Source organism: Pleurodeles waltl, chromosome 1_1, assembly GCF_031143425.1.
Source record: "Pleurodeles waltl isolate 20211129_DDA chromosome 1_1, aPleWal1.hap1.20221129, whole genome shotgun sequence".
NCBI classification, from domain to species: domain Eukaryota; kingdom Metazoa; phylum Chordata; class Amphibia; order Caudata; family Salamandridae; genus Pleurodeles; species Pleurodeles waltl.
The window spans coordinates 812,993,366-813,005,637 of NC_090436.1; positions in this window are offsets into that span (position 1 = coordinate 812,993,366).

Genomic DNA, 12,272 nt, shown 5'->3' on the forward strand with positions numbered 1-12,272 from the left:
AATCTACTGCCACCCCCGTACCAGCACCACCCTCCCAGTAGCCCCCCACCAAGTAGCCTGTGCCCGCTCACCCAGGAGGGTGGGTGTCTCCTTTGCCCCAGGCACCTCAGGCCCTGCCCCAGTCAGCCCTTCTGCCCTCAGTGAGGAGGCTATTGACCTCCTGAGATGCATCACTGTAAGGCCTTCAACCACAGTGAATGCCATCCAGGGGCTGGCATCCCAGATGCTGCAATGCAATGCCTTCCTGGAGGGCATTCACGGTGGCATGGTGGCCCTATAGAGATAATTTCAGGCTCTGGCCTCCTCTCTGACGGCAGCCAGTGTCCCTATTTCTTCCATCCCCCCTCCAACTACCAATTCCCAGTCTGAGTCTCCGTTCCCCAACCCCATCCCACGCACACATTCTGACAAGCATGAACCCAAACCAACAGGCAAGACTCGCACAGACCAACAGAGGAAGAACACTTCAGTCTACAAGCACTCACACCGCCAACACACAGATGCACACACAAAATCATCCACTGCCTCCACTGTCTCCCCCTCCTCCTTCTCCCTCACAGTCACATCAGCACTCACACCTGCATGCACTGCATCAATAGTCCCAGAACCTGCCACCTGCACAGCCTTGTCCACAGTCACTACAACAGAGGACCCGCAGACATGCACTCCACACACCACATGTGCAATCTCCATCACCATCTCATGCAGCATACCCACCTCACTTGCAGACACCACAACATCCATCCACAAATCCTGTTTGACCTCACCCACCCTGATCCCCCTCCAAAGACACACAAATGCTCGCACTCAGAACCGCAGCAGCCATCCACCTCACACACGCACACTATCCATGCACCTGCACCCAAATCCAGCACACCTCCTCTCCTACAATCACTCCCTCAACTTCCACTCCCATACCTCCTCCCACAACCTGCCCCACTGGTACTAAGAAGCCTTTCCTTTCCCACCTTGACCTCTTCCCTCCCCCGTCATGCCCATAAGAGAAAGGTCCAACAAACCTCCACCCTGTACCTCCAGTACCAAATCTAGCCATGTTACACCCCATAGGACTTCAGCTGCCACTAAGGGGCACATGAGTGGAACTCCGGCCCCCCACCCCGAGCCCACTCCTCTGTCCCCAAAATGGAAGCGTAAAGTCCTGCCCCCTCCCAAACCCAAACCCAATCCCAAGGACCCCTCCCAAAAAGAAGCCCTCCCCACTCTCCCTTCCCCCTGAGGTGCTTGTCTATTTCCAACATGATGCCCCTGCACAGTGGAGTCTCGATGTTGTCAGGAGTCAAGTTGGAGCTTGGACTTTGCCCTGTGGTCATTTTCAGACTTTGAACTGGCCAATGGCCGTGCATGTATGTATGCAATTCTGTATTTGTTTGGATTTGGGCTCTTCATCCTACAGGATTACAGTGGTTGGAACAGAGGTATGCGTCCTTGCTTTCTTTGCTCCTGGGTCCTGTTAGTGTCGATTTACTCTGCAGATGGTACTGGGTGTGTGGTGTGTGTGTACGGTGTGTGTTGTGCGTGTGTGTGTCACTCTACCCTTCCTCCCCCCCTCCCTTGTGTGCTAGGCAGCTGTACTCACCTTCATCGTTTTCATCAGCGTTGGTGCTCCAGGACGGCCATGGCATGGTAGAGCATCAGGAAGACTTCCAGTTCTGGTTCCATTGCAGCCGTGGACTCCTCTGTGTCCCTGGAGGTGAGTTTCTCCTTTTATATGATGTGTTTCCGCATGGCTTTTGGTGGTGTTGCTACTGCCCCAGAAATCCTGGCAGTGTGCTTTGTCATAATATGGTGGTTCTGCTTGCCTGGATATTGATACCGCCCTGTTCAGTGGTCATACCACACTGGCGGTTGGGGTGGTACATTGGCTGTCTATGGGACGGATCACCGCCATTGTCATTATTTGGCATCATTACCACCGGCCTGGCAGCGGTACTACTGCCATTGCTGGTGTGGAAGTCACCTGACCACCTATATGTGCCAACTTCAATGTAAACGAAATACACCCATATAATTTCAAGCCCTGCGATTTTGGCCAGAAAAACCTCAACAGTGATCTCTGCTCCCTAGACGGGTGTGCAAACCTGATCAGGCACCACACACCCAGTGGATAGCAGACTCTGGTAAGTATACTTCATAAGGAATACAGAAAAAGGTCATGCTCTCAGATTTTGCATTATATGTCACTAGTATGTAGTGTGTGTCCCATATCCCTGTTCTCGCTCATCTCCATATGCTCAGATGTGGCTCACAAGAGGATACTACTTCATAACATGTTGGGTAATATAAGGAATACTCTACATTTATCCCAAAATCAGAGAGTATTTACCAAATTGACTAGATTGTCTCATCTAAAGAGGAGTATGAACAACTGGCTTGAATGTCTATACCATGGATACTCTCAAACAGTTTTCCAGGGACAAATATGTATGGCTGAGGCTCACACTGATGCCAGCAGGGTGGCAGTTGGTGTTTGGGGGAGGGGAATGGTGTAGGTGGAGAAAGCATATACATTAGTGGCTGAACAGCACAACCTGAAACCTGAAGATGTGTGATTCATCCCTGCTTCCCCACATAAACAAATTTTGTGATCTTAGGCAATTGTTTTATTTCACTTTCTCTCCTCTTTCATCATGATTACATATCATAGAACCCTGAAATACATGGACTCAGGATGTGTGCTGTACAAACCTTTCTCCAGTTTTGGAGATCCGTCCATCTGTAAGTGAGCCATATAGTGTTGTAAACTATTGAGTCTCAATTTGTGCCCATAAACCAACACCTTGTGTACGGCTATCAGCAGAGTTTGCCACTTTTTTATAGCATCTGATGTTGTGTACAATATGTTACCAACATATTCATGAATGTCTGAGTTATACTTGGATGTACACATATCAATCATGCTGATCATTCATTTTGGTGTCACATCTTTGTCAAGCTGCTGGATCAAGGACAACATCTTCTAAAACACCTTCAAGGAGCCAGGTACAGCATCTGATCTCACGGGATAAATCAAGGCCCCACACAGAGCACCTCAGTGCTACAGTGTGAGGTGTCACTTGTAGGACAGAAAAGGTCACATGTGGAGCATCAGATAGATGCAAATATTGTTTGGCCAAAACCTTGTGCAGTAGCACATTTAATACTAAGGCAAATACTTATCCTGTTGCAATCTCTATATTCCAGATGCTGAGGACGAGGAGTCACTTGAGGAAGCTATTCACCAGTAGAGGGCAGCGGGCAATCTTAGGAGAGAACCCAATCCTCCTCCAAACAACTATGTCCGTGGCCAGCACCACATTAGAAGAGGAGGATAAGGAGGAAGTAGAAGAGGAAGAATAAGATCTGGTGCCAGTCGAGGAGGAAGAGGAGGAGTCATCTCAGGAGTGCATTGTAGGCCCACCCCACTTTACCTCTAAGAATTGTGCATTTCCAGCAGTCAGCCAACCAATTACAGCATTCACCTACTCCAGCACAACCAACACCTACTCACAACCCTCACGTCCAAGCTAGGCATGTTGGTTCCCCTACACACTCTTTCTATGACACTGCCTCCCAGGCCTTCTCTCAAACATCTGAGGGACCTGACACCCTTGGTGAGGAGCAGGAATTCCCTTGGCAATATTCTCCTCCCTTCAACCTCCCACCTACCACTCTTCTCCGTGCTGGTAGATCTGACAGTCAGGACAGAGTCTTTCCCATGTGGAGGGGATTAGCCGACGGTCTTGGCGACCAGCAGAAGGATGCGTTTTTACAACAGCAGGCTGATGTGAAGCAGGATATTTGTGCCATAGGTGAAACAGTTTCTGACATGTCAAACTCACTGTGGGAAATATGTCAAATACCTCAAATGCTTGACAGACAGACCGAGTCTTGGGCAGCATTGAGAAGTCTTGCCAAGACTTGGCAAGCAGGAAAAATGACCTCTTAGCTATCTACCGGGAAGAGAGTGCAACACACCCTACCTTGGTCATGAAAATAATGGAGGGTATGTTGAAACTGTTCCAAAGTCTTCCTTCATGGTCAATGCATGGGTGGAACTCAACACACTTACCTGCACCGTGCCCCACCCACTCATCTGTACCATGACCTGCACAGGCACCCCCCAATCTCCATAGGCACCACCCTCAAACATGCTCACCCCTATCCAATCACATCCCGCACCTGTACATGTATCCCGACTCTCGGTACAGGTACCTAACCACCTTTCTAGGCACCCTAACACCTGGTACAGGTACCTCCACCTCTTGTACAGCCACCTTGACCCCTCTACAGCACCTCCTGTGCCTGCACAGCCGCCCTCACCCCCTGTGCAGGCACCTACAGCACTTGTACAGCCACCCTGACCCCCTGTACGTGTAGAGGTACCTCCACCACCTGTACAGGCAAAGGCAGCACACCTACCCACACATCAGTGCCAACACAGTAAATACACTTACTCACAGAGATTCACACCACCACAATTGCAAATTCACAAGATAGATTCCCCATGATCACTGTAACATATTTTTAACTACACTTTTTTAAATAAAATTTATGTTCAACATTTCAATTGAGTAATAGTTGATGATGGTCATTTGCTTACTTGGTTGTAGGCCATACATGTGTTGATAAATATGTGTAAGACGTGTATTTGTAGAATAATCTGTGTACTAAGGTATAATTCTGAAAGCATAGCTAAACACCTACCGATGTAGACTTACATACTTTGAATCCAGCAAATTTAATGAAACACAGAGAAGTAGATGTTTCTACATTTATGTTAGATAGTAAATACATTAAATGAAAAACTGCCTTTTGGAAAGGGAGGAAGGAAATCAAATGATTTGTTGTATCAGATAGGGGAAGGAGACTTGGAGGGTGGTGGGCAAAATAAATAGAACATTTCAGGAAGCATCATGGGAACCCGTCTATGTACCAGGGGTAAAAAAACAGTCCACTGTCCAAACAATGTCCAGTCACTGGCCATCCTCACTGTCATCCTTTACAATAATCTCATGTGGTCTCTTCTTGGCTGACCGGTGCAGGACCAAACACCCCAGAGGAGTGGGCTACATGAGGATCCCGAAGGGTAGCAGGGAAAACAGAGAGGGAAGATTGTAAGACCTGACAGCCTTAGGGTGGTCATCCCCCAGCTTTTTGCCTGCCTCCCTCCACTTTTCTGACTCTGTTTTTGCTGGTTTTAGGACTCTGTGCACTTTACCACTGCTAACTAGTGCCCAAATGCATAAGCTCTCTCCCTTAAACATGGTAACATTGGTTCATCCCCAATTGGCATATTTAATTTACTGATAAGTCCCTAGTAAAGTGCATTAAATGTGCCCAGGGCCTGTATATTAAATGCTACAACTGAGCCTGCAGCACTGATTGTGACATCCACATAAGTAGCCCCTTAACCATGGCTCAGGCCTGCCATTGCAAGACTTGTGTGTGCAGTTTCACTGCCACTTTGACTTGGCAATTAAAAGTACTTGCAAAGCCTTGCACTCCCCTTTTTCTACATATGTCACCCCTAAGATATGCTATAGGCAACCCATAGGGTAGGGTGCTATGTAGGTAAAAGGCAGAACATGTACATATGTGTTTTATATGTCCTGGTAGTGAAAAACGCCTAAATTCATGAAGCCTGCTCCTTTCATAGACTAGCATTAGGGCTGCCCTCATAGACTTTTTAAGTGGTGGATTCTGATCTGAAAGGGGTAACCAGGCCATAGTTGGTATGGCCAGAATGGTATTGAAAAATCCCACTTATTGGTGAGGTAGGTTTTAATATTTTATTTATTTTAATATTACTATTTTAGAAATGTCACTTTAAAAAAAGTGAGCATTTCTCTGCACTTAAAACCATATGTGCCTTACAGCCTGTCTCCAACCAATGTCAGGTCTGTGCTGGTTGACCCAGACAACCACAAACACAGGACACTCAGTCACATCTGAGTTAATTTGTATATTGAATGGGTCTGCCTGGCCTGGAAGGGTGGAGGGTCTGATGCTTACATTTCACACACCAGTGGCCTGTCTGATAAACCCCCCACTGGCAGACAGCACTGGGCTGAAAGGGGAACTTATGCACTTCAAAACCACTCTTTGAAGTCTCCCACACTTCAAAGGCATTTTTGGGTACATAAACTGGGTCTCTGACCTCACCAACTCAGACACTTATCGCCCTACACCTGCACCATCTCAGAGGAGCTGCCGCCTGCCCAAAGGACTCATCTGGACTGCTTTGCTGACAAGGACTGCTGCCCTGATGTTGCCCTGTTGCCCTGATGGCCTCCGACTTTGCTGAAAGGACTATGCCTTCCCCAAAAGTACTCTCTGAGGGCTTGGATTGAGCTTGCCTTCTGCTTCTGAAGTCTCAGGGCCAACAAAGACTTTACCTCTTCAAGAAATTCCTTGAGCATTGAAAATTGACTCAACGCCTGCAGAAAATGACACAAAGCCTCCATTGCAACTGTGAAATCGCAGCACAGCCGACCAGAACGATGCAGCCAAGACTTCCCTACTGGAAATTTGATGCAGTGCCTACCTGGCGATGGAAAATTCGACGTATTGCCTACCGGATCGATGCATCAAGGATTTTCAACTTATCGTCTATGAGCATCAAAATATCCCCGCATCGCATAGAGGGACCAAGACTGCACTCTGAAAAACAACGCACACCCCTTGAAGAGTGGAAAGAAATGGCGCATTGTCTGTGCCGCTTAGGTAAATGCGATGCAACACCTTATTTCTCAATGCATCTCCTCCTGTGCGGTCTCCGGCCGTCGTTATTTTTTATGCATACTAGGTACTGTGTGTAGCGAGACAACTGTTTATTTCTAAGGATTGAGACCCTTTCAAACCTTTTAAAAGTGATATTTCAACTCGTGCTTATTGGATCTTTGTGGTTTTGACCTTATTTTATTGAGATAAATATTATCTATTTTTCTAAACCTGTGTGGTGTATTTGTGTGTTGTTTTCACTGTGTTATTATATGATTTATTGCACAAATACTTTACTGGCTGTCTACCTCTTCCAAATAGAGACCCCATTTCTAACAAAGACAAACTGGGAGACACAATTACAGTGGTTTGGGGTGGGTGCAGTGGGCCAATGCAGACAAAAAGGCTGCATCCAAGGAATTGTTGGAGGCACTAAAGTGAGCCATATCTCGGGATTGTGCATCTTGGAACTTCCAGAGTTCATCTTGGATCTCCTATAAGATTCAAGTGGACACTTTACCCTCTACCTCAGATGTCCACAACAGTCCACACCAGTTCCTTGGATGCAGTCCGAGGAATTACAGTACATGGAGCAGCCTGAGTCAAACAAGAGCAATGTGGTTTGTCAGGGGCAGACGCCTCCCTCAGCTCTTCGGGGCTGGCACATGTAGTGGGAGGTAGTAGCAGGGGGTGCAGCTGGAGGCCCTGATGGAAAGGGGCCTCATGAGTTAGGGAGAGGTGAGTGGCAGGCACAAACGACGATGGGACGTGCCCTAAGGGATATTACATTCAAGTCCTGTTCTTCTGGGCCGGGGGAGACCAACATTCTTCCCCCCAGGTCCCTCTCAACACCCCCCCTTTTTATGTCCACAGGTTCCACCTGGGCTGATGGTGTAGGTGGTGTAGCATCAGTCCAAGTGGGCGCACTACCCCTGCCAGGTCTTCATTTTCCTATTCCTCCTTTCTAGTGTTGTTGAGCTGTTGTGCTCATCGGCGATCTAGACCCTGGTACTAGGTACATGTTCCTGGGCCAGCAGGGTCCACTGAAATAGAAGGCAAACACTTATGTAGTTGGTATGCAATTAGTAAATAAGCTCACAACAGCATTGAGCAAGTGCTGACTTTGTAATCCTTTGATCTCACTAGGCAATGTAATACTTTTGAAACACAAAAGTATGTGTATTATTAGTGGAATGTCAAGAATTATCCACACAATAACATTTGTCTCAAGTTTGCTCTGTATCCTCTTCAGTATTTACTAACCCTCGCCATCAGCGTTGGTGTGGTATGAGTTTTTGGGCATTAAAACATAGTTATTGTTTAATGTACAAGATTACAAGTAAGGATGGTTGGATATATCCACACCTAAAAGTGGATCCAGGATTATCCTGTATTGTGCAATCTCAACAGTCTTATACTTACTATCAAATGTGATCTGTTGTGTAACATTCTGAAACACTACATATCTGCAAAATAGGTTGTACAGATTAAAACAAGGCCTTGGATATGACCTTGTCAAAGATGTGATGCAATATATTGGAATATCCCTAGAGAACATCAAACAATGTACCTGGCAAGTGCCTCATTTGGCATGTCAAGGCAGCTTTGTCTATGCTGTATACTGGTACCCACATGTGCACAGTGAGGACTTTGAGCTAGATATTAGACAAGACATATATGGCACTGCATAGAAGATGTGTGTATGTCCTTTTTGATATGTTTGTATCATTTTGAGTAAGAAAATATCACAAAGTCAACCTTTACTTAAAAATATGTTATTCTACCGTTACGTACTTTTACCTGTACCTGGTCTAAAGATGATCCTCATGCCAACCTTTGCCCGATGGGCTGTGGCCTTCCTGAATGCAGTGCACACGTACTATTCCATTGTTCTGCTTACGATAAACAACAAATTAAATGGATTATACCTCTTTGCAGAACCATGGACTTTCAAAACTGGTTTGCAGCCCTTAGAATTTTTAGGTCTAATACCCAGGGTGCAGTGGCATTTGCCCTAGCCAGTTACTTAGATGAAATCTGGCATGTGAGAACAAAAATGTTAAAGCCATCTCCTAAATAGGAGCATGTAATGGGAATGTTTTCTATTTTCATCTTATTTATATTGTTTTTATTCAGGAACATACTTGATCTATGATAGTTATTATCAAAAACTTTGTATTTTGCACGATTCTACAACATTGCACGAATCTTTTACAGGGAGAATGTTTTATATCATAGGATTTTTATACATAGTCTATTTTTATAAAATTATGAATTTGTGATGTGCTTTTATGGTAGTTGTTTTTTACCAAAATAAAGCTAACAACAACAACAACGTAAATACAACTGCACACAAAAAGCATGCATGGGGCAGCATCCATCACCCAAACCTATTACATACCAAAAATAGACATTGTGCAAGCCATTCCTGCAACACTGGATACAACAGTTATAAGGTCCTCACAATCCTCAGTTGTGAAGTCATGATATTGTAAGTGCATGTGTTTGTTAACATGCAAGTGTAATGGTAAATATCCCAGTTGCGCTTAGTACACTACAAGTCCAAGAATACCCTCATTAAGCAGCATTCCAATTGATCGGAGGAGGCTTAGACCCTATAAAAACTGTAAAAATTAAGAAAAGGTGAAAGGTGACAAAAGACACACACAAATACCATGCATGATACAGCATCCAACACCCAAACCCCTCACATAACTACACTAGACATTGTGCAAACCATTCCTGCAACATTGGATACAGCAGTTATGAGGTCCTTTGTAGACTAGTCATGTTTTTGTAAGTGAATTTACTCCATGAAATGCAATTGGATGTGAAATTTTCCCTAGTTCTGTTTACTACACTACAAGTCCCAGAATGCCCTCATAAAACAACATTCCATCTGCTGAATGGAAATATAGACCTCAAATATATACTGTAACCATGATGCATAAAAGGTGAAAGCTGACACGAAAACACAATGTAACATCTCTTTCACCACTCATGTCATACTACCAGACACATAAAGCAGTTAATGTGCTTACCAGGTCTCTGCTGCTCATACTCCTCCAGCTGAGCATGGGGGGCTGGCCAGGCTGCTCTCAGGACCATATGGCACATTGGGCTTTGATAGGGCCTATGCACATGTAACTGGAAGGACAGTCCCAAAAGTTCCTGGGCTTTAATCTGAGCCCAGCGTCACCGGTCCTTCCAGTACTTTTTAGACGTTCGGCCACACCGATGGAATACACCCACTAAACTACAGCGCACTGCAATGTCCTCTCAGAATCTGTTGCTCGCTGCAATACTTAGCTGTTGCTGTGGGACCCCTATAAAGCTAATATCAAGAACCCCATCAGCTGAGATGTTCAAGTCAGTCTCACTGATAGGGGATGCCTTATCTTCAAGTCCCTTAGCCATGTTGGAGACAGATTAGATAAATAAAGCAGCAGGATAGCACAAGTTTTTGCTTGCAGGTGAGGATGGCTCAGAATGACTGCAAAATGGCTGCCAGCAGCTTCCTGTTATGAACTTCCTGCTGTTTATTTCGTGTTTGTGATATCCTGTACAAAATCCGGCCAGACTGAGGAGTCTGTGGCCCATATTTATACCTTTTTAGCGCTGCATGTGCATCCTTTTTTGACGCAAAATCGGCGCAAACTTACAAAACACAATTGTATTTTGTACGTTTGCGCTGATTTTGCGTAAAAAAACAACACACATGCGGCGCTAAAAAAGTATAAATATGGACCTGTGTTCGGTGTGTGGAGTGTGCTCGGGGCGGAGACTCCGCACTTGAGCCAGAAAACAATGAATTACAAAAAGAAATGACACACAGGCAACAAAAAGCTGGAAAGCGGTACCTGACAACATAAAGCCATTTAAAGGTTTTTCTGAGCAATACTCAACACCAACAAAGAAGGATAGCACTTGTTAACGCTAACTTATTAATGAGTTTATTAATGAATATTCATGTATTTTGAGTGTTAGAGTTGCGTAGAAATATATTAACTTAGAGAAACATAATGCACGCATTTGAAGGTGCGACTACCAGAGTGGCCTCCAATATTCACGAAGTGTACTTATTAATGGCTTATTAATATGAAATGATAAGCTTATGTTTAAATAATGTAGTAATATGTCATATTAAGGGTTATGCATTATGCATTATGTATTAGCTTTAATAATTATAGGCCTTAACTAAGCAAGGTCTTGGCCTAGTTGTACGGCCTCATGTCAAGCTGCATTTCTTAGGCATTTTATAAATTAGATGCTTAGAGATTTAAATTGCGATTTTCCACTGTACTGACCATGTGCTTGTAGTTGAAGTTAGTTCTCATGGGAAACTGCTTGCTAGAAGATGCTGTACTTGATATTGTAACAATGTTTAATGTAATGTGTGTAAGACTGACCTTCCCAGGAGGAGACAATGGACCCACTGACTGGAGTAAAAGCGGCAACAATATTGATACCTGATGAGCCGAATGACAAGAGCGGGAGAAGAGGAGCCAATCGTTGATATGTGAACCATGTACTAGTATAATTGTAGATTTTAAGTTTTAGTTTCATTGGACAAAGTGTGAACATGGGATTGCCCGACCAATTAGGATGTGGGAAGTAGTTTTAGGAAATCTAACTTAGCCAGACTGCACCGAGAGGAGAAAATCTTTCCAACGCTGGTACTTACCTTGACTAGATGTGCTTAACTTTACTGCTTAGAGAGATTTTGCTTTTTCTGAACTTTGATGCTGAATCCTGATGTTTTGCTGACCAAACTGATGTCCTGATGACAAAGACAGTCACAGCTTTCTGAACCTTATTGAGGACAGGTATACACTGACATTACTGACTGCTATGTCTATTTGCTGTTGTTTCTAGGTACCAACCGCTATTTTGATAGAGCCATAGTTAAATGTTTTTCAAAATTTGTGTTGACTAAATTGGTTTGCTTGAAGCCCAAACATGCTATTCTAATCTGATGTTAGTTAGAGTTCTCACTGATGAAGTTCGCTAGATGAAATAACAGCAGAATCTAAATGTATGTAATATCATTTGAGCAGTTATTCTTGCTATTAATTTGTACTGTAACATTAAAATGCGTAGCTCAAGCTTTGATTAGATTGCGATTCTTTCGCCGTTTTGCACAGCCAGTATTGTTTCTCTATGTTTATCATTTGATTTTGAGGTTGAGCTACGTGATATTAGCATTGTTAATTTAGAGAAATAAACATTTTAACTTTTACACAAAGGTGTGGTTATTCATGGCCACAAGGTCATGGTGAGTGGAAATTACTGACTCCTATTGATTATTGATGTTACTGATTATTGATGCTATTGATCTGTATAGGTACGGGATATATGGTGGGAAAACCTTGAAGCGAGTCAAAAGGTCCATCAGCCTATTCGCATCTCCCTTTTAAGTTTAGTTAATAAGGTATGACGCGCTAACACACTCCTGTAGCTGAATTAAGCATGGCAAATTTTAAGGAGCATATATACGAGAGCACTGCATCCCATTAGCACCACACAAAGTGAAGCCACACCAATCAAATGTA